We start from the raw sequence: 23978 nt of genomic DNA, 5'->3' as shown, positions 1-23978 counted from the left end.
AGAGTGTTCTTTCAAAGACACTATATAATCAGGCCATGAGAAGACATTGAAAGAACCCTAAATGCATATTTTAAGTGAAAGAAGCCAATTTGAAAAGACTACATACTGTATGATTCCAACTGTATGACATTCTGGAAAAAGCAAAACTATATAGACAGAAAAAATATCAGTGGTTGCCTAGGGTTAGAGGGGAGGCAGGGATAAATAGGCAGAACACAGAGGATTTTTAAGGCAGTGAAACTATCATGTATGATACCATAATAGTGGATACATGTCATTATACATTTGTCAAAACCCATAAATCATACAACACCAGAGTAATAATGTAAATTATGGATTTGGTTGATAATGATGTGATGATGTAGTTCATCCATTATAACAAATGTACCACTGTGGCACAGATGTTACTAGTGGGAGAGTTCTGTGAATATGTGGGGGTATATAGGAATGCTCCATACTTTCCACTCAATTTTTCTGTGAACCTAAACCTATTCCAAAAAAATAAAGTGTAGAGGCACCTGGGTGGCTGAGTCAGTTAAGCGTCCGACTCTTGATTTTGGCTCAGATCATGATCTCACAGTTCATGAGATCGAACCCCAAGTCAGGCTCTGTGCTAACAGTGAGAAGCCTGCTTGGGATTCTCTCTCTCTCTCTCTGCCTCTCCCCTACTCATGCTCACCTTCTCTCATTCTGCCTCAAAATAAGTAAACATTTTTTAAAAAATAAAATAAAAAATGAAGTATATTTATTAAAAAGAATATGTAACCATTTTTCATTATATAAACGTCTGGAGTATATTCATGTATGCATCACTTTTATTGTATTATTTTATGGCCCTTAAAAATTACAACAAAATATAGCCATTTATTTGGGGTCCAGTGAAATAAGTATAATATGATGGTATTGTTCTGTTGAACATTAGTAGCTTAAAACAATAATTTATTATGTTTCACTTCTCAGGGGGTTAACAGACAGAGCTGGGCACTTCTTAGTTGGGGTCAGCTGAGGCTGGAGTCATTTGAAAGCTTCTTTGAAACTCACATGTCTTGCTCCTGGGCTGGGATTTCTCCAACAGCTGGGGACTAGTAGGGCATTTCTGTCTTCTCTTCTTGTGGCCACTCTACATGTCTGACTTCGGCTTCATACAGCAAAACAACTTAAACAGTAAGCATTCTAAGAGATTCAAACAGAGGGTTCAAGACCTGGGAGCTAGTGTTGGAAGTCATGCAGCATGATTCACTATAGTCTTATAGTGATTTCACTATAGTCTTTTAGGCAAAAATGTCACAAACCAGGCCAGATTCAAGGGAGTAGACACAGAAAAGGAAAAAAAAATTGATAGTAGCCATCCTGGAAACAAGCTACAATTTATTTGGAAGATAGACACACACAATATAGAGAGATGAATATATATTTTCCTACAAAGTATTAAAAATAGTGACAATGAAGATCCAAGTATAAAATAATATGTAACAGTAAGACCTTAATTAAGAATAAACATGGCAAATAAGATGAACTCCTAGAGGTCTAATTCAAGACATTGAATTATTTTAGCAAAGCTTCTCGAGGTTGAGGACCTAATAATTGCGCAACCTTTGAGATGCCTAAATTAAGTAAGTCATTCTGAACTATCTGGCCGCCCGATAACTAAGCCCTAATAACTCTGAACTTCTCAGTTCAAGAACTAAGTTCCAAAATATTTTTGGCCAAAGCATCATCTATCAAATTCTTAAGGCGCCTCTGTTTTCCCAGTGTCTTCCGGTTCTTCAGCCCTTGAAGTCTTCTTCCCCTACACATCAGCAGCATGTTGGAAAATCCATTTAAAAAAAATTTTTTAATCTATGTAGTTCTGATTCTGTAGTTAATTATTATTTTGGTAAGCTTGAAACCTTTTAATACTGAATGGCCAGAAAATATCTTGTTTTCTTTTATTCGCCTTTACTTTCGTTAATTTCCTTCCCTTGTGGGTTTCTTCCTTCATTCCATTTTTGGCAAGACTTCCTATGTCTTTTATAATGTACTCTCTCCTTCCTTATTTATAAATAAGGTTAACATGTAAGTTGTTACTTCAATTTGATAAAACATATAACCTCTACCTTACGAAATATTTTGAATGCCTTAAAAACTTTGCCTTTGCTTCACACACAGGCAGAATGGAGTGATATTTTAAGATTTCCTGCAACTAGAAAGGTATGGAAAGTTTGACTGATTTATATTGTGTTCTGACTTCCTGAAGCAGTTTTCCTAATGCTATTCCATTTTACTCACACCATGAAACAAAGCTTGTTGTTTTTTTTTTTTTTTAATCCAAATTCAGTCTTGAATTGTGCACTGTGTTTCAGTTTTGTTCTTTGTCTCTTAAGCTTAATTTTTATGGAGTTTTATAGGAGTAGCAATTTCATTTTATAAAACTTCTGTGGAGGGAATGATTCTGGAAACATTTGAGAAAAAGAATTCCCAGTTTAATTTTCAAAATTACCTTTAAAAATAAATAACATGACTATTTAGCATATATTTATTGTTCTATAATTGCATTTATTGCCTGTACCACAAAATGTAAGATTTTATCATCTGTTATCTAATTATTTTGAGTGTGACAGTCACATCTTCAGCAATAACAGTGTGTTTTCTTTGGAGCAGGAATCATATTTTACAGTTCTTTTGTATCCCTGAAACCTGTACCATAGTGTTACATATATATCTGTAAAAGCTACCTTGATAAATCTGTGTTTACATCATAGTCTTTTAATTTAATTCTTATAATAATTTGAGTCTCACTTGCCTTCCTTAAGTACATTCTATAGAAACATGATAGATTTTCCTATGGGCCAGCTTAGTCTTAAAAAGCCTTACTGGTTATTCATACATAGGTCTTTCTCATTTGAATCTTTCCCCTAAGAATTAGAACAGAGATGGGAAATTTTAATCTTTTGAAAATCCTTTTCTCTGACATCGGTTTTCTTTATGGCTCTAGATTCAGGGAAATCTTCAGTGCCTCAGTTTCCTCAGTTCCCAAAGGCAGCTTATAACAGAATTAACTACTTAATAGGGTTGTTGTAAGGATTAAATGAGTTTGCTCATGAAAGCGGAACAATTCGGTAGTAATTGAGCAATATAGGTTAGCTGCTGTTATTGTTGCACTGTTTATTTAGATTGAATAGTTTTTATTCTTTGCTAATTATGTCTTCTTCTTAATGATTTTACAAAATGCCTGCTGAAGCAATAACATTTTGAAAGCTAAGCAGATTGCTTTCATCAACAAGCTTGTTTCTTAGCTGCTTCCTGGGGGTAAGGGGGCAAGTCAGGAAAATTTTTTTCTGTTACCACTGTTTAATCCTTCCATCCTTCTTCAGCAAAAATTTTAAACCATGTGTTAGAGATACTGCTATAGACAAAATGTTTATGTCCTCCCACTCTCAAATTCATATGTCAAAGCTTAATCCCTGTTGTGATGGTATTTGGAGGTGGAGTCTTTGGAAGCTAAATAGGTCATGTGGATGGAGCCCTCATGAATAGGGTTAGTGCCCTTAGAAGAAGATAGATGATTTTCTCTCAGGCATGCAAGGACACAGCAAGAAGGCTCTGACCGGCAACCAAATTGTCCAGCACATTGATCTTGGACATCCTAGCTCCCAGAAATGTGAGAAATAAATTTCTGTTGTTAATGCACCCAGTCTTTGGTAGTTTTGTTATAGCAGCCTGAACTAAGACAGATACCAATTTGAATAAACACACCCAATATGGCTTTGAAGATTTCACAGTGACAGGCGCCTGGGTGGCTCAGTCGGTTGATTTTCTGCTCACGTCATGATCTCATGGCTCATGAGTTCAAACCCCACATTGGGTTCACTGGCACACTGCTGTCAGCATGGAGCCCACTCAGATCTTTTGTTCTCCTCTCCTCTGCCCCTCTCCAGCTCACAGTCTCTCAAAATAACTAAACATTAAAAAATAAACATCTCACAGTGAAAGCATCAGAAACACAAGGTCTCTTTAATGGGTTGTAATGTGATTTGGAATGTTTTTACATTCATGTGATCAATAGGATAGAGCAAACAGCTCCCTGAAAAGTCAAGGAAATCTTCTCTAAGCAATTGATTTTTACACGAGTTGACTCTTGAAGGTTAAATGTGCCAGGAAAAGATGAGAAAGATCATTCCAGACAAAAACATATGAAGATGCAGAATTATGGAAGGGCTGGAAGTTTGAGGAATTGTGAGAAGTCCAGACCTGCTGGGGCTTATTATATGCTATACAGACAGATGTATAGGAGGCTTGAAAAGTGGGTGCAGTTATATTGGGGAGGACTTCTTTTTCTTTGTATGTTAAATCAAGGAGTTTCTATTTTGTTCTACAAGTAGGATCCAGTAGTAAAAACTCTTTTCAGTGGAGATTTTTAAAGCAAGAATATAACATGACCAGCAAGAGAGTGACGACAGCTAATGTCAGAAAGAACAAAGTTTAAATACCAGCTCTAGCGCTTAACCACCATATTTGCTAGAAAAAGTACTTAATCTCCCTTAATTTCCTCAAGTAGAAATACCACAGTAATACATCTTTGCTGCATATTGTGGGTATTAAGGGAGATAATGTATTTGAAATGCTTAACAAGGTACTTGGCACATAGGTGACACTTGAAAAGTTTCCTTAAGGCAGTGAGGAAGATAGACCGGCAAATATAGAGAAGAGAAGCAGTGGGATCAGTGAAAAGGCCAATGCAGTAGACCTTGAGGGCATAGACTTTAGCTTAGAATTGGGGATGGTGAAGAAAGGTGAGATTTCAAAGATATTTCTCTTCCCTGGTAAAAAAAAAAATTTGTGGTTGTTGGAAGTAGTTAGTGAGGGAGAGATCCTGAGACAAACACCGAGATTTTTAGTTTAGGAAGCTTGAAGCACCGACATTTTAGGCATCATCCTAGGTGATGTGGATGAATAACACACATTTTCTTCTCTAAGATTCTCAAAATCTATCAGGGAAACACATACTTATGTTAATGGATACATAATGTTTTTAATGTTTTAATGCTTTTAATGTTTATTTATCTTTGAGAGAAAGACAGAGCATGAGTTGGGGAGGGGCAGAGAGAGACACACACACAGAATCTGAAGCAGGCTCCAGGCTCTGAGCTGTCAGCACAGAGCCCGACTCGGGGCTCAAACTCACGAACTGCGAGATCATGACGAGCTGAAATTGGACACTTAACCAACTGAGTTCCCCAGGCACCCCTAAGGATTTTTATTGTAAGTGGGATTTTTGTAACTACATCACCCTTTATATATTTTTTCAAATGGGAGCAATAAGTTATTGAAGACACATTGACTAAACTATTATGAAATTATGTGAATGCTATCAGACCGCAGAATTTATTCTTATTAATTGTAGTCACCATGTATCCTTACACTGAATTTCCCAGATCAGTCTTTCATCCGTAATATATAAGGCTAGCTCAAACATACATACCAGTGAAACTTTTTAATGTTTTTAAAGGATATGATGAGAAACATCTCATGAAGACTTAAGAGAAGCACTTTGATTCTTAGCATGATCTTGTAATTGCAAATTCCAGCAAATACCAATTCTTTAAATGACATAAGGTTGACAAGAAATGGAAAGAACCGTTACAAATAATAATAATAATAAAAAAACCTACATGCAGTGACACGTAAAGAAATGAGACATTTCCAGAGAAGTAGTCTGTTCTTTTGAGAATTAATTTTCTTTCTTCTAGCTGAGTAATAAATAACATTTTCAGTTAATTGTACCTTTTACAACTTTCTGTAGTACTGTTGTCTACATCACTGCGGCATCTGTATCCCGAGTACAACTCTTATTATTAACCCCTTTGAGGTTGCTGGTGGTTTCAGTTTCCTCATGTCCTTTTGCCTGGTACTTAGAAGAGAATAAATCATTTTCTCTGAATTTGTCATCTTTTCTACAATGTCATTGGCCCATCTTCCTATATTGAGCTCTCTTCATCTTTACATGCTGAATTAAATACAGAATTCCTGTTTGGATCTTATTTTAAATACTCCTCAAAACTTCAAGTCCTGTTGGAGATCTTTAAAAGCATATAATAGTGGAGGGGTTAGATAGAGAGAGGGCAGGTGATTCACAATTCCCCGGGGGAGAGTGTTTCAATTGGGAAGAATATGGGGACACAGAACACATAGTAAAAAGAGACAAAGGAGGAAGCAGAACCCCCAGAAATGAGTCATAAAGGCATAGAAGTGTGCTGCTAAATGTATTTCTTTAAGAAGATGAGAGAATTTGAAAGTACATGTCAGTGAAAGGATGGAGGTAAGCGACTGACATTCTGTTGCCATGGCAGCCCATAAAGAAAGCAGGATAGGGGGATGCCTCGGTGGCTCAGTCAATTAAGCCTCCGACTTCAGCCCAGGTCATCATCTCACGATTCATGGGTTCAAGCATTGCATCAGGCTGTGTGCTGACAGCTCAGAGCCTGGAGCCTGTTTCAGATTCTCTGTTTCTCTCTGTCCCTCCTCTGCTCACACTCTGTCTCTCTCTCCAAATAAATAAATAAACATAAAAAAAAGAAAAAAGAAAGAAAGCAGGGTAGGACAGTTATTTATTTCCCATAAATAATTTCAATAAATAAATAAATATTTGTATGGGATGATTAATTTTTTAAATTATTTATGAAGGGGAAAATTTAACCTCTAAAGGCTAAATATTTGACCTCTAAATATTTGACTTCTTCTTAAATCCTACTGGTTTTTTTGAGCACATCACAGATTACCTAAATCTCTTTATAATTTGTGTCATTCTGAAGAGATTTGGTGCTTTTCTTCTAATTCAGATTAACCCAGCAAACATCTATTGAGTGTCTGAATGTTCCAGATACAAAAGATAAAGAAGATGTACTTTCAGGAAGCTCACAGTCTAATGGGGAGGTGCGATGCAGGGGTGATTAAAACAACAGTCCAGGTGTGTAAATGGTTTTATGACTGCTTATTTACCTGTGAAAGCTTTTACTCCTGTAAAGGCAGGAGAAGCAATGGGAGAAGTCAGGGAAGACTTCGTTCAGAAAGTGTTTTTTGAGCTGAGGAGTCCATTTATGCTGAAGTAGGAATCTCCTAAGGTAAGAAAAGGCATTTCAGACATAAGCAAAAACATGTTTCACAAACACACACATACATACATGCACACATCCCCCCCCCCCCCCACTATTTGTAAGGTACAAGATGATCAGTATATTGAATGAGGTGCCCAGGTTGTGCGAGGAGAGGACAGGATCAGTATTTATTCAAAACCTTGGAAGACCCTGAGTACATGAGAAAATAATGCCATTCTCCTCCCCTACAGATAAAACTAAATAAAAAACTAAGCTTAAGCCATAAAGTAAGTGTAGGGAAATCCACAAAGTTCTAATTTTTCCACTCTTTTCATGGATTTTAAAGCAAAAAAATGAAAACTTTTCCTAATAGTTTTTTTTGAGGGATGTTAAGAACTTACAGATGGCGATTATAGCTGACTTTTACTGATGCATAATTACGTTCCACGAGCTATTATAAACCCTTAACATAGATGGTTTCATTGAACTCTCCCTACAGCCTTATGGAGAAAATACTTTAGTTGCTAGTAGTAGTAATAGCATAGGTGGAGGAGTGGATGCGTACACAGATTAATTAACCTTCCCCAGGTCACACAGCTAGAGTGTGATGGGGTGGGCCGTCTGACGCCAGAGCCTGAAGGAAGTCTCTGCCTCAGCATCATGCCACAACAAATCGGTGTATTAGGTGTGTTGGCAAGCACAACGTGTTTGCTCTTTGCAGTGCCACTTAGGCCTCGGATTCATTCACGGACTCAATCAGTAATCACTGAGTACACAGTATATGCCAACACTTGGCAGGCATTAAGGATCAGAGGTGACTACTATGGAAGTTATCTCTGTCCTCACAGAGTTATCATCGACAAATCACAATTAAGTATGATCAGAATTATGACAAGGATGGTACAAAAGAAATGTGGAAGTTTGAGCTGGCTTGGGCATTTGGGGGGGTGCTCTCTGAAGAAGTGCTCTCTCTGGCTGAGATCTGAGGGACCAGCAGAAGTTACCAGGGTGAACTGGAGAGGAGAGCTTCACACAAGGTGGATACCAAGGAGAGGGGAGCATGCAAATGCCCTGCACGGATCCTCCTTTAAGGAAGGATATGCTGCCTCCAGCATCAGCAGTGCTGGCAGCCCCTTTGGGCATTGCCTCAGCTGTAGAGAGATGCCTTGCCCAAAGTCACGTACACCTAGGCCACTCTGATGGGTCATTTCAGTTGCACAGCACCTGGCACGGGTGTCTGAGGCTGTGGGGCTTGCATCACAGCTTGCTTTCTCCCACTCCTGTTTCCGCTCCCTCCCTTGCATGGGTGTTGATTTCAAGGACACTCCCTAATAAACATCCTGAACACTAAACTCCACAGGAGTCTGCTTCCTGGTGAATCGAAACTGCGTTACAACATGTAAAGGCTTTGAAGGTTCTTACAGGCTTTCAGAATGACTGTGGATTCAGTAGGAGACAGAGAGATGAACTGAGGCTGAAAAAGTGGGCAGGGGTCAAATCCTAAAGCACTTGGTGAACCATGCTAAGGACTCCTCCTAAAGGCAGTGGCCAGCAGGAAGCCACCATTGTAGAATTTTTCAGCAGGGACGATAATGATCAGATACCATTTCCAACATATTTGAAATACCACTTTGGCCGCAGTTCACAAGGGATGACGGGTGTTCTGAACACCAATTCCTATTTTTCAACAGCCTTTTTCCTTTTAGATATTAGTGGTAAAATAAAGGTACCAAACTGTCTTTCCTGTCCTTGAATCATTGCTTTCACTTGCCTTCCCCATTATCAATAAAAGCTATTAAATCTGCTCCCTGGTTTATGCAACTACAATCCTATGAGATAATTTTGTAGCATTAGCTTCTTGAGAGAACTGAGGATTTAGAAGGTTACTAGTTCTTTGGTGATGAAAGCAAACTGTTGGGTGTTTCTGGAAAAGTTGAAAGTGATAAGTCACTGGAGACATGAACTTCATATATAGTATGAGAAGAAAGACCTGTCCTGCCAATCATATGTCTGTGGTTCTATTTTCTTATCTTTATTTTTCATCTTTATCCCCAGGTATGTGTAATATATAGTTATATTTTCATAGTTCATTTGGGAAGAAATAACTTGACAGTTAAGATTGGATCTTTGGGGTGCCCGGGTGGCTCAGTCAGTTAAGTGTCTGACTCCCACTCAGGTCACGATCTTGCATTTTGTGAGTTTGAGCCCCATGTTGGGCTCTGTGCTGACAGCTCAGAGCCTGGAGCCTGCTTCGGATTCTGTGTCTCCCTCTCTCTCTCTCTGCCCCTCCCCAACTCATGCTCTGTCTCTTTCTCTCTTTTTCTCAAAAATAAATAAACATTAAAAAAAACACACTTAAGATTGGATTTTTTAACAAAGCTTTATTGAGATATAATTGACATACAATAAACTACATTTATTCAAAATATAAAATTTTGAAGTTTTATCCTATCCCACATAATTATTTAGAAAACTAGATGTAAAGCGATCAATTAAATAGTGTTTTATATGGGATCAGGCTTGTTACACAGTAAAAACCTTTATGTGATTACCTACCATATCAATTGTAAATATCAACAGTGAAAGTGATGTTCAACTTTTTAAGTATAATGATTCATTATGCCTTAGACTGAAACATTGCTAGTTACCAAAGCCAATGTCCTTTGAAATTTTTTTTTCTCCAAGTTTTTATTTTAGTTCCAGCTGGTTAACATACAGCAAAATAGTAGTTTCCAGTGTAGACTTTCGTGATTCACCACTTATGTACAACACCCAATGCTCGTCACTACAAGTGCCGTCCTTAATGCCCATCACCTGTTTAACCCATGACCCCCTCTGCATCCCTTCCAGTAACCATCAGTTAGTTACCTTTGACCTTATTAACAAAAGCAAGTGATTTGTGAAGTTCATCAATAAGCCTACATTTCAGGGCACATAAATAAGACCTTTGGTAAAAGACTCCTCACACCAAAAAGTGGCCAAATAACTTAGGAACCTGAAAGCTGAGGAGTGGCTTTATGAGATGCAGAAGCGGGAAAACAAGAGAATGTCTGCTGAATTTCTCTAACATGCTCAATTCAACTGGAGGCTGCCCCTCAACACATACGCATGTATGTTCATGCACATATACACACTTACCCACGTGTATACAGCCAACATTACACTTCTTTCTTTCATATGTCACTTTTAGCCCACATGAGTACAGCAATTGTTTCACATTACCATTTTAAATTTCTATACCTTCTAAAAGGGATTAAAACTGAAAATAGTTTTAAAAATATCATTGGAGGGGCATCTGGGTGGTTCAGTCAGTTGAGTATCTGACTGTTGATTTTGGCTCAGGTCATGATCCCAGGGTCGTGGGATTGAGCCCCTCATCGGGCTCCACACTGCGTGTGGAGCCTGCTTGAGATTCTCCCTCTCTCTTGCTCTCTCTCTCTCTCTCTCTTTCTCTCTACCTCAATCCCTCTCCCCCACTCACACTCTCTCTAAACTAATAATAATAATAATAATAATAAAATTCCATTGGATTCACACTTCACAACTATTTGATCATGCATATAAAAATGCAAACCCTAGAACAGGACACAAAATCACATCTATTAACTTTTAAAAGAGTGTTTCACATGCAGCATGGTGATGTATTCATAGGAAGCACTCAGTGTATTTTTTCCAAGTGAATGAAACCAACTTTCTGCTTTGTAATTGCATCTTCTCTGATATCCTGTCACTCCACTTTGACATACCTGAGAAACCAATGTTATCAACTTCCTTCAGGATAACATGCACTTAATCTGACTGTAACTTTTGTAAAGTTTATTACTTAGCTTTTCGTTTCTAATGTGTGTGCCTTCCTTTATAGTTTAATTTTTTCCTGCTATTCCACATGGTCTAGAACTTTTTATATTGTCTTGGAGAAGGGATGGTGTCTATTTTCCATTTCTTAGTTTCTGGCTTATTATTTTGCAAGTTTAACCATAGGCATGCCTATGAGAGAATGCCTTTTACTTCACAGTGCCACAGAGCCCAGTTCCATATGTGTTATAGTAAGTTCACAGTGGATTAAACCTGATCCGTATAATCTTCCTGTCAAATATGAAATGATGTGTAAATTTTCATATTGTGCCTTCACTAAGCATAAGCCATTGTTTTCTTTTGTACGTATTAACTCCCACACATCACAAGAATGGAATCCTGTTATCTCGTGCTGCCTGGGAATATTGTGGCAGCTGGGAGTTTTGTATGTATTATAGCTCAAGTTGTCTTTTTTCTTGTCAAATGTTTTGTCTAGTTTTCATACTTGTGACAATGTTTTTAAAGATCTTTCCCGGATATTTTATCATGGATCTGATCATTCTTTAAAGAATTTAAAATTTTTTTTAACTCTTTGCTTCATTAACAAGACAATCCCATTTATCATGTACCTCTGGGAGTGTGCACCTACGTGGCAAATCCCCAACTCTTTGAGAAATATCCTGGTATCCTTTGAAACTCTGGTGTGGAAAAAAAAAGTGAAAGGAACTTTTGGTTTCTGGATAAACATGTATGTCATTTAGCTTACCTAAACAGGATATGAGTAGTACTGATTTTGTTCTAGAGGCTTTAATACTAATTTTATTTGCAAGGAAAGAAACTAAAAGGAAGAAAGATGAAAACTCAATTCTTCCTAGGATTTCTTCTTAGGGTTTTCTCATAGGTTGTAGCTAAGATACCACAGAACTTAGTTTTAGGAAATGATAACAGAGTATAAATTTCGAGTAAGTGTTAAACCAAGGTAATGATATAGCTCATGTCAGTTTTTTGGTTTTTAATACTTCAAAGAGAAATCTGATGTGACTGTTTCTTTTTCTTTTCTTTTTTTTTTTTAAATGTTTATTTATTTTTGAAAGAGAGAGGATGGGGAGAGATGGGAGCGGGGGAGGAGCAGAGAGAGAGAGAGGGAGACACAGAATCTGAAGCAGGCTCCAGGCTCTGAGCTGTCAATACAGAGCCAGACGTGGGGCTCAAACTCAAGAACTGTGACATCATGACCTGAGCCGAAGTCGGAAGCTTAATCGACTGAGCCACTCATGTGCCCGGTGACTGTTTCTTTCATATCGACCCCTGCAAAGGTCCTAGGGCATATTGTTAGCCCTTCCATCTCCTTCACACTATATGGATGGGCTGCACGAGAGCAACAGAACCTTCAGGTTATTCCCTCCAAATCCACATTCTCTGCATTCAGTTTCTGTATCATATCCTTTCCATCCTGCCATCCACCTTAATCATATTAAATAACTCCTGGTAGAAAACCTGGTAAGTCAGTAACACATATATAAACTGAATTTCCCAGCTTTGTTGGGAACATGGTGCTCACTAGAGGAGTGGAAAATCAATTGGAAACAATAAATAGGGACAGCAGAGAGAGTAAACAAAATGTGGAAGGGCGAGGTTTGTTCTGATGAGTGACTAAGTATACAGCTTCCTGTGAGCCTTTTAAAGAATGATTTTTTAAAAACTGTTCCCTATTAGTTCTTAACTGCAAAGTAGACGAATTTATTTGAAAAAAAAAAAAAAAAGAAGTGTTGATAATTAAATCAAGCACAAATGTGTATGTGGTTTACTTTTAAAGTGTAAGAGACTACATTATTCCAATAATCTGAGTCTATGAAATGGGGCATCTTCTGGAAAAAAAAAAAAAAGTAACTTCACTCATTTATATCCATGTAGAGCCCTTATCTATAGATTGTATCCATATTCTGGATCCCTTAGGCATTGCATAAAATATAAATTGATTTCTTTCATTAACTATCATTTAAATTTATAACAGAATAACATGTGCTACAATTTTTTAAATGTCTAAGTTGCTTCAGGTACTGAGCACCACCAGTAAGCTTGCTGCTGCTGCTCTGTGTCTCCTGGAGTTTTCTCTCCAAGTTAAGTGTACGTTCCATAGGAACAGATGGCATTTTACTCTTCTCTTTCCCCCCTGGTCCCCAGCTCAGTGCCGTGTACTTAACTGATGCTTAATAAATACGGAATTGATTGAGTTAAATGCATGTGTGAGCAGTCAATACAAATTGCCATGGGATTACAAATCTGCAACGTTATATGGGTAGAAATACATGCTCCATGGAGAGCGTGGAGAATCTAGAAATGAACTCCTTACTCAGCAACATATTAGCAACCTGACATTGAGCAAGTTTCTTTACCTGTCTGAGCTTCAGTTTCTGTAACAAAATGAGGATAATAAGAAGTACCTTGGGATTATTGCAAAGATTAGACCTAAATGATTTAAAGTGGTTGGCATGGGGGTAGCCTACAGCCCTGAATTCATGAAGCTATTATTTGCACTATAAAGCTGAGGAGGTGGAGGGTCAGTGTTTACTTAACTCTCCCATTATCACACCACCATTAAATGTCAGACTTTGCCTGACTTCAAGCCTAGCTTTGCCTTACTTGGCATACAGAGTTTAAAGATTCCCCATATTGCACTCACTTTTTAGAAAGGTCATTCCTAGGGTGGAAAGTGAATGTGAGGGGGTAAGAAATGGAGACAGGGTAACAAATTAAAATAGTACCTTTCAATTCTTCTGGTTATGATCCACAGTGTTACACTGTAAACCCTGAATACGTACAACTATAAAAAAATAGTTGGACTTCACTGCATGTACTGCACTCAAATATTTACTACTCCATTGCATTCTATTTCATGTTTTTAAAAAATTCTGGTTATAGTGGCCAGGCAGGGGTCTGGGGAGGTGGTTGAGGGTGGGGGACAAACAACCTCAGTCAGGGGTCACCTGGAAGCAAGCCTATGCAGGGAGGGTGCAGTTCCCTCATCTGGTTGTGGTCCTTGTCCAAGTGCTCTTATTGGGCCACAGGATGCTGAGGACTGTCCCCTGCATGACCACAGCCCTTGGTAGGCCCAGCATACTGGGAATGGCAGGCCAGGCAGATCTGGAGACCACGGGAGGGTCCCCTGTCACAGGAAGGCAGTACCTTTCCTGGGGATGCCGATTTGCCTGGCCCTACGTGGGACAGGAAGATACTGAGACAAATGGAGGAGTGTTTTCTCTGAAGCCACAAAGCAAGATGGTCAGAAATGCAAATAGCAGAGGAGTAGACAGGGGGAAGTGCTTGAGATACAGCAGTGAACCCAACACAGTTCCAGCCCTCCTGGAGCTTGGCTGCAACAACCAAGAAAACAACTGAGCAAGATAATGAGGCCACAAGAGTAACGCTAAAGGGCCAGAGAGCTTAGGGAACGTCAGGTTCGGCTGTTTTGTCTTAAGCCAAGTAGACATTGGAGACCCCTTCCCATCCTGCGCTTGTCAGTCAGGGGAACTGTATCCCATCCACATTGCTCTCAAGGGCTGGAAGATGGAACCTGGATGAGCTACTGGTAGAGAGACATGGAATGACTCCTGTTCAAATTCACCGTTTGCTGAAGGGGAAAAATTTTAGGGAGGCATGATTATTGGACACATTGACATGGGAAAAAATTTCACAGTGAGTGAAAAACTCAGCTCCCACCCAGATCATGGACCTGGACCAAGTTGAAGTAAGAGTATCCAACTGCTATTTCAAATCCAAGATGGTTGCTAATGGAACTACCATTAGATGGGAGCTAATACACAGAAAGGGAGAAAGAATTTATTCCAAGGAGCTAACCTTTTTGGGGCAGGAGGCATGATGAATATGGCTGCTGGAGAGTAACACTGTGGAGAAATAGTCTTTCATAATCATGATGCCTATATAAATCATCTTAAAACCAAATTGCCACTGAATTTGATAATGCTATCCACTAAGTGCTATTCGTATAAAACATTCCTCCGCTCAGGTTAAGTGTATCAGAGCAGAAGACTGACTTTCTTTGTTAAATGTTTCTTTGTGCTCATTAAAAATGTTTTCAAGTATTTTGAACTTTATGAAAAAAGGAAAGCTTCCAGTAAATGTTTCTGTGTTGCTGCTAATTCGATGCTGCTAATGTCTGGATTGTATAAAGAAGTAAGCTTAAGATTTTTTTTTTTTTTTAAAGCTTGGTATGGCCCAGTACATTGATTTGGTGCCTCATTAAGGGGTTATAAACCACATTTTGAAAAATACTTAATTAGGTGATTGTTACAGTAATCTATATAAGAGATGATGATAGGTATAACTAACGTATTAGCAGTAGAAATGAGAGACATAAATGCAATAATTATTTGGGTAGCATCAGCATGTCCTTAAGAGTGAAGGGAACAAAGGGGCGCCTGGGTGGCTCAGTCAGTGAGCATCTGACTTCAGCCCCGGTCATGATCTCACGGGTTCGTGAATTTGAGCCCCGCGTTGGGCTCTGTGCTGACAGCTCAGAGCCTGGAGCCTGCTTTGGAATCCGTGTCTCCCTCTCTCTCTGCCCCTACCCTGCTCTCTCTCACACACACACACACACACACACACACACACACACTCTCTCTCTCTTTCAAAAATAAATCAACATTAAAATAATTTTTAAAAAAATTTAAAAAGAGTGAAGGGAACAAAGTGAGGAGCTTTCCAGGTTGAGCAATCCCTTTCCATTCATTGGATAGACAGCAGTGAAGGAAGAACTATTTTGATGGAGAATAAAATCTGCTTTGGAAATATTGAGTGTATGATGCCTGAGGGCAGGGGCGGGGATCTAGACAGAGATACCTGGTGTCACTTGGAGATGAGAAGAGAAATCTGGGCGGAAGGTATAGATTCCTTGTCATGTAGATGGTAGTTGAAGGCACAGCAATGGACTTGACTACCCAGTGGGGAAGGTGAGCCAAGAGGGGAGCTCAGAGGACTAGCTGAAAGAAAGGTGGAGGGAGAAAAGGAAGAGAGGGGATGAAAAAACCTAGAGATAGAAGGTAAGAGAAGAAGACCTTTGAATAATAACCTTTAGTTACCTGTGCTCATTGTGCGTTGTCAATAGCACCAAGGAACCATAGAGTTTGGATGAAAGAAGGTGACCGGCCACATGCTATACCAGAGTACACTGGGACAAGAGTAGAAGGTGGTCCCTAGACAGCCTTCACCTTGGCTGATAGGTTTCTCCCCCTACAAAATGAGAACATTGAGCTAGATGAGCTCATCTAGATTGAGCTAGATGTCTCTGTGGTATTTAATTTGGAGCACAGGCTGGATGGGTGGAGAGTATGAGAAGATATGAAAATTAACCCATTCATTCACTCATCAAATATTTATTGAGTTCCTATGATGTTCAGTTACTGCTGTAGCCACAGGGACAGGATAATGAACCAGATAGACTATGAAAACTCACATTGGAGTAGAGGAAACTGCCCAATACAATTTCAGTGATAGTGTGTTTTCAGGTACTGATAAAAACGATGAAGTATAAAATGGGGAAGGGGGAGATAGGGTAATTTGGGAAGACTTCTGTAAGGAGCTGTGATAAATAAATAAAGGATGCTTGGATGCGAAGGGCTTGCTGAAGAGCTTTCCTCACCAGAGGACAGCAAGGGCAAAGGTCCACACTGGGGTGACCTGCCTATCTGAGAAGCAGCAGGAAGGGAGAAACTAAGCAAAGCCAGTGCAAAGAGTAAGCTGTAGATGATGAGTCATCATCAGAAGCCAGCCTAGCACGTGCCTTGTTGGTAAGAACTTTAAATTTCTTTTGTGGCTGGGAAACTATTGGAGGGTTTTGTAGAGGTTGATGGCTTGATCTGATTTATATATATATATATTTTTTTTAATCTTTTTTTTAACGTTTATTTTTATTTTTGAGACAGAGAAAGACAGAGCATGAATGGGGGAGGGTCAGAGAGAGGGGGAGACACAGAATCTGAAACAGGCTCCAGGCTCTGAGCTGTCAGCACAGAGCCTGATGAGGGGTTTGAACTCACAGACCGCGAGATCATGACCTGAGCTGAAGTCAGACACTCAACTGACTGAGCCACCCAGGCGCCCCTGATTTATATTTTTAAAAATTCACTTTAGTAACTGTGTAGACCATAGATGGGCAAAAAATAAAAGCAGGGAAACTGGGTAGAGGTTAGTGTTTTCAGTAATCTAAGTGAGAGAAGATAGGCTTGGATTGAGAAGGTAGATTGAGAGGCAGAATTAGCCTTTATTGCACACCTAGTACACCTGGGCTTAATTCCAAGTACTTTATATGTATCAACACGTGGAACACATGTAAAACTATGATATTGTTATCTCCATGTTACGCATGAGGACACTAAAGCACTTCTTCAGCATTACACCACTAGTAAGTGTTGGAGCTAAGCTTCAAACCCAGGCAATCTAGCTCCAAACTTGGCCTGCTTAATCTATGTGTAACACAAAATCCGGATACATTTCGAAGGGACAGCTGGCAGATCTTGATGGCTCGGACATTGAGTATGAAAGAAAGGACAGGAATCAAAGAAGACTGCTTGAAATTTTTAGAACGTTGGTGTGAACAACTGCATGACATTTAAAAATGTGGAGAAGACTAGACAGGGGAGAAGGGACCAAGAAGGGAACGCGTTAAATTCAAGATGCCACACAGCCAGCCAGCTAGAGACATTCAGTAGACACTCTGAGCCTTGTGATGCCTGCCGGACGACAGCTCTGTTGAAATATAAGGTAGAAGCAATCTAGCATAATGTTAGAGACGTATTGTGCTAGGATTGATCTATTGGCCTTTTCATGTGCTCTTAGTCAGATGCAGTTCCCACGTGGGGAATTGAGTGGGGCATTTTATTAATATAGCACAGCCAAACATCCAAGTCAGCCAAGATCTCACTTTTATCAGCAGCCAGCCAGTCAGTCAGTGAGTAAATGTTTTTAAGAGAAACCTCTCCCCCACAAATCTCATTGCTTCAGACCTGAGGAGCACCACATACTGCAACCCTTCCCTTTCTAGGATTTTTAAGAGAGCCGATTCTCCCAACTAGAGAAAGAAAGCTGACTTTGGCATGGCCACCCCAACACCTCCACCTCCACCGCTGCCTCTTGGTCTCTGAACCTTGCCTGCATAGTACATGACTGCACAATTTCAAACCTGCTCGGACTTACTAAATACTGCCCCCTCGTCCCCACCACCCTCCACCCCAACGTCGGTATGTGACTTTTCACTTCATCTGACCTCAGAGGATCCAATCCTTTTCAACAGGCCTCAAGCTCAAGATTCATCCTCCTGGTTCTGCTTCCTCCTCTCTGTGCCAAGTCTGGTGTCTACCAAGCGCTCACCTGGTGCAAAACACTGGAAATGCTCTCCATCCTAATTGGTATGGTGGTGCCTACACAAGTTGTAGGTTTTACAGTGTGCATCAAGTTATATCCTTAGATACCTCAATTTAAAAATACCTCAATTTGGGGCGCCTGGATGGCTCATTTGGTTAAGCATCTGACTTCAGCCCAGGTCATGATCTCGTGGTTCTTGAGTTCAAGCCCCATGTCGGGCTCTGGACTGACAGCTCAGAGCCCGGAGCCTGCTTCGGATTCTGTGTCTCCCTCTCTGTCTGCCCCTGCCCTGCTTGCACTCTGTCTCTCTCTCTCTCTCTTTCTCAAAAATAAAAATAAACATTAAAAATTTTTTTAAAATACTTAATTTTGAAAAATGTTTTATACTGGGTGCTTTTAAAATAAATTTTTTGGTCTTATGAAGCTTATAGTCTAAAGTAGGTATAATACCAAATAATGGCAGATAATATATAAGTGTCAAGTGAGTAACCCCAAAATCAATGTTATAGAAATGGGATAATAGGGGTGCCTGGTGGCTCAGTCGGTTGAGCATCTGACTCTTGATTTCAGCTCAGGTCATGATCCCACAGTCATGGGATTGAGCCCCATGTTGGGCTCTGTGTTGAGCATGAAGTCTGCTTAGGATTCTCTTTCTCTTTTCCTCTGCTTCTCTCTCTCTCTCTCTCTCTCTCAAATAAATGAAAACAAAAAAAATTAATAATAAAAAAAGAAACTGGATAATAAAACTTCACAGAGAAGATGGCATTTGACCTAATTAAGCATTAGGCATTTAGTAGACTGAAGAAGCAGAGAGAGAAGGAAGAATCTAGGCAAGGAAAATAGGACAAGCAAAGGTGCAAATGTGGGACTTAGAAGAAATTTGGAGAGACAGTGAGTAGACCAGCCTGGACTTATTTTGAGAAACAGTGAAAAATAATATTGAGGGAGACCAACCTATGAAGTCCCTTCAATGACAAGATAAGAAATGTTGAAAAGTGTTGTGCAGGCAGCAAGGTGCTATTGAAAGTGATTGAGCCAAAGGAAGGTGACTGAAAAGAAGGAGCTAAAATGTATAGTTATTTTCTTATTTTTATCAAATGCATGCATATGATAGAAAAGTAAAATAGAAAGGTGTATAAAGGGGGCACCTGGTGGCTCAATTGGTTAAACATCTGACTTCGCTCAGGTCATGATCTCACATTTCTTGAGTTTAACCCTTCCGTCCGGCTCTGTGCCGACAGCTCAGAGCCTGTAGACTGCTTCAGATGCTGTGTCTCACTGTCTCTGCCCCTCCCCTGCTCGTGCTCTGTCTATCTCTGTCTCTCAAAAAATAAATAAATATTTAAAAATTTAAAAAGAAGAAAGGTGTATAATGAAAAGCACCAATCCTCTGCCCCACCCCACCTCCCACCATTCCTTTCCCAGGGGTAATCACTCGAAACTTTTCCTATTTTTAGTTCTTCTAGCTTAGCTCCATATCTTTAAATAATGTGTCTATATGATTTCTTTTTAATTAATCAACTTTACCCACTATCATTATCTTCCCACTAAGCAACATGAGGATTTACGACCTTATTCTTTAAACCATGAATATGTGGGGAAAAAAAACACAAAACTATGAATATGTGGTTGGCCTGGGGTAGTGAGAAATGGCCCCACTTCTTGTCTAAGGATTTGATTGAGCTCCCTGTGCATATTTCTACTAAGGCAATTGCTGTACTATCCAAAAACATCCATTTTCTTGCTTTGTTTCCCTTGAGAAGCTGCACAACTTGAGGACAATGGTTATATCTCAGATTTTGTGACCTCAGACCTATCAGCGTTCTCCAGGTAGCAGGCAGGGTTATTGCACTTATTTGTGGAATGAATCAATGACTGACTCCTATTGCTAAAGTTATTGGAAAGCTGATGAAGCATGAAAAAGGGAAGATCTCGATGACTGATCATCCAAGAAGCAAGTGAACAACTTGCTTGGTTTCAAGGTTGACTGACCAAATCTTCCTGCCACCTTGAACAGCCGAAACTTGATTTAGCCAGACGCTGCCCTGAACATGGATAGCCTGCATCACCAGTGAGAAGTGTTCTCATAGTTTCTAAATATACAGTAACATGAGATGTTTAAATATAAAAGTTATTGATACAGTCTAGTGGTATTTTTGAGTAATACAAAGTCATAATTGGCACATTATTTTACTAATTATTTAAATTGATCTTTTCAAAGAAGAGTTGGGGATTTATTCCATTTTTAACAAACATTTCAAAATACTAGTTTCAGGGGCGCCTGGGTGGCGCAGTCGGTTAAGCGTCCGACTTCAGCCAGGTCACGATCTCACGGTCCGTGAGTTCGAGCCCCGCGTCAGGCTCTGGGCTGATGGCTCAGAGCCTGGAGCCTGTTTCCGATTCTGTGTCTCCCTCTCTCTCTGTCCCTCCCCCGTTCATGCTCTGTCTCTCTCTGTCCCCAAAAATAAAATAAACGTCAAAATACTAGTTTCAGTTATCTCTAACTTTATTATATTCAATAGTCTACAGTCAGACCCATAAAAATTACATAGCCAGGGCCACCATTAACCATTTTAGGAAGAAACTCTCCAAACTTGACCTTTCTCTTTATTTCCTGTCTCAGTAAATGGCATCTCCATTGACTAAGTAACCAAAACTCAAATTTGTTTTATGAACCTCTCACTTGTCCCCTATATGTACTTGGTGACCAGGTTCTATATTCCTTGCACTTGTCTCCTCCCATCATCCTACTGTAACTCCCTGAGTTTAGGCAGGCTCTCATCATCTTTTCCTGATGCCTTTGCAATAGGCTTCAGTTTCAGTCTCCTTCAGTCTCCATTTTTACTTAACGATCCCTCAGCCACACGCTGCCAGACTGGTTTTTCAAAATCACAAATCTTGGGGCACCTGACTGGCTCGGTTGGTAGAGCATAGGATTCTTGGCCCCAGGGTCATGAGTTCAAGCCCCACATTGGGCATGACCCTACTCAAAAATAAAACAACCCACAAATCTTTTTTTTTTTAATGTTTATTTTTGAGAGAGAGGGGAAGGGACAGAGAGAGAGGGAGGCAGAGAATCTGAAGCAGGCTCCAGGCTCTGAGCTGTCAGCACAGAGCCCAACTTGGGGCGTGAACTCACAAACCGTGAGATCATGACCTGAACTGAAGTCAGATGCTCAACCTTCTGAGCCACGCAAGTGCCCCTGGTACTTCTTAAACATACCCAAATTGTGTGATGCTCAGGAGTTCCCTTAGCATGGAACAGCTTCCTCTTTCTTTCCCCCATCCTCTCCTTGGGGCAGGTTATTCTAAAGCTTAGCACTGATTTGACTATTGATCCAGATTTGTCCAGAACAATCCCAATTTAACTTGTCTCAGAATATTTACTGATAGCAGCCCTTTGGTCATTCTCAAAAGTTCCCCAGTGTACAAGTTTGCTAGAACTGCTACAACAGACCTATAATACACAGACTGGGTGGCTTAAACAACAGAAATTTATTTTCGCAAAGGTTTAGGGGCTGGAGGTCCATGATCAAGGTGTCGGCAGATTTGGTTTCTCTTGAAGCCTCCCTCCTTGGCTTACATGTGGCTGGCCACCTTCTTTGCTGTATCCCCATACAGGCTTTTCTTTGTGGGTGTTCATCCCTCAGGTGTTGTCTTGTGTCCTAATCTCCTCTTCAGATAAGGACACCAATCAGATTAGATTAGGGTTTACACTAATGGCCTCGCTTTAACTTAATTACCTCTTTAAAGGCTTTTTCTCTTAAAACAGGCACCTTATGAGTTAGTAGGGGTTAGCACTTCGACCTATGAATTTAGGCGAACACAATTCAGTCCACAACACCCGAACTGAACAGGATGTAAAGTTATCCTACTTACAGTAGGTCTTCTACAGAGCTCTGTCATGGATATGGTGGATGACAGTGCTAAAAGTCAGGAAGGGTGGTAGGAATCTCTAGCAATTCCTCATTTACCCCAGTAGCCAAAAGATATAGAGAGTGGTGGTAAGTGGAGGACAGGCAAGGAAAGTGAGGCACAAGTACAGGGCTGCAGGAAATGCTGAAATTCAGAGGCTCCAAGTGCCAAGGCCCAGTTTTGGGTGCACCAGATATGCAGGCTAGTCATAGCAAGTCTCAGTTCCGGGCCTCACCTCCACAGTGAGAATGATGCTCTTACCATATACCTGCCCCAGTTAATTGATTCTGGCACAAGAGTGAGACTCAACTCCAGGGAGCAAGAATCAGCATAACCAGAGGTTTCTCAATTCTACAGTATTCAGGTCTGTTGAACCACATGGAACTATAACTTGTTGACTTCACTACCATAGAAAGTAATCATTTATATTTCATTAAAATATATCAATGTATAATAATTCCATGAACTAAACTATTGCTTCCAAGATTCACTAAAAGTCAAAATATTATTTGAGCAGTCTTGTCAGTGAAATGAGAATAATCGTTTTATTCTTTGTAAACTGTAACTTTTGTCAGTGATGTGATTATGTGCTTTTAAAAATGTTACAATTTGGGGAGAATAATACTAGGCTTGGACTCATTAAAGCCACTGTGTAGGGGCGCCTGGGTGGCTCATTCGATTAAGTGTCCGACTTTGGCTCAGGTCATGATGTCTTGATTCCTGAGGTCAAGCCTCGCATCAGGCTTGTGCTGACAGCTCAGAGCCTGGAGCCTGCTTCAGATTCTGTGCCTTCCTCTCTCTCTGCCCCTCCCCCGCTCGTTCGCTGTCTCTCTGTCTCTCAAAAATAAAATAAACATTAAAAAAAATTTTTAAAGCCACTATGTAACTCAAAGAGTTTACTGTGACTTGGTTAATCAAATGTAACTTAGAGAAATGTTTTGTCTGAATCAAATGTCCAATGTGTTAAACTCAATGAATAGCAACAAGCGGCTTCATCTCACCTACCCATTATGGAAAACAAAGGATTAGTTTTTACACAAAAACAAACTCACTAATGTAAAATAAAGAATATTTCCTATCAATGTGTTCTCTTTCTTTCAAAAGTGCTAACTATTGTTTCACTTTATATAATACATCTCTGTCACTGATATGTCTGTCTTTCTTTTATCTCCATGTAAGAGAATATTATATTTCATTGTATTTAGTTTTTCAAGTGACTTTTCAAGAATGAAACCCTCTATTTTCACTTCACTGCAGGGAGAGGATTAATTTAAGTATTAAAGCGTTTACTCTTAACTCAGCTACCATAGGGGGTAAAGGCTATTTGGACATCCTTACATATAACCAGGGCACATGGACATATGAGGGATGGGAACTGGCAGCCAGAGATATGTTTTATCTTCAGTGACCCAACTGATTTTGATACAGGGCTTTGATAAAAAGCTGGATAAAAATTTGAATTATTAGTTTCTATTTGAGAGAGGATCTGGATGAGGTTAGGGAGGTTGGGTATAATGACTAGGTATTCTTATGGATAGAAACAATTTTTAATGAGTGTTAAGGGGAAAAGGGGAAAAATGTGTTATGGTATAAGTCTTCTTCCTTCAAAATAGCTTTAATGATAGAACTTGTTCTAAACTACAAATATTGAAAAACATATTTAAAAAGGATGGTTTCTCTTTTAATGACCAGTCATAAATTTCTTTGGTTTACTGAGTTATTTAAAAATATATGCAGTATTTACCACTCTTGCTTTGTTTCTCCTACATGCTCAAAGTAGTATATTCTATAAACTTAACTTCTGTAAAAGAAATG

General features: G+C 39.6%; 1 long non-coding RNA gene across 2 annotated transcripts in view; it reads left to right on the top strand.

The window, feature by feature from the left end:
• The window catches only part of LOC132671832 (uncharacterized), a 197899-nt gene that overhangs the window by 154801 nt on the left and 19120 nt on the right, over positions 1-23978 (top strand). The window lies entirely within an intron of this gene.

Source organism: Panthera onca, chromosome C1 (assembly GCF_046562875.1).
Source record: "Panthera onca isolate mPanOnc1 chromosome C1, mPanOnc1 haplotype 2, whole genome shotgun sequence".
NCBI lineage: Eukaryota > Metazoa > Chordata > Mammalia > Carnivora > Felidae > Panthera > Panthera onca.
The sequence above is the reverse complement of the archived record's forward strand: the minus strand, read 5'-3'. Positions and strand labels throughout refer to the sequence as shown.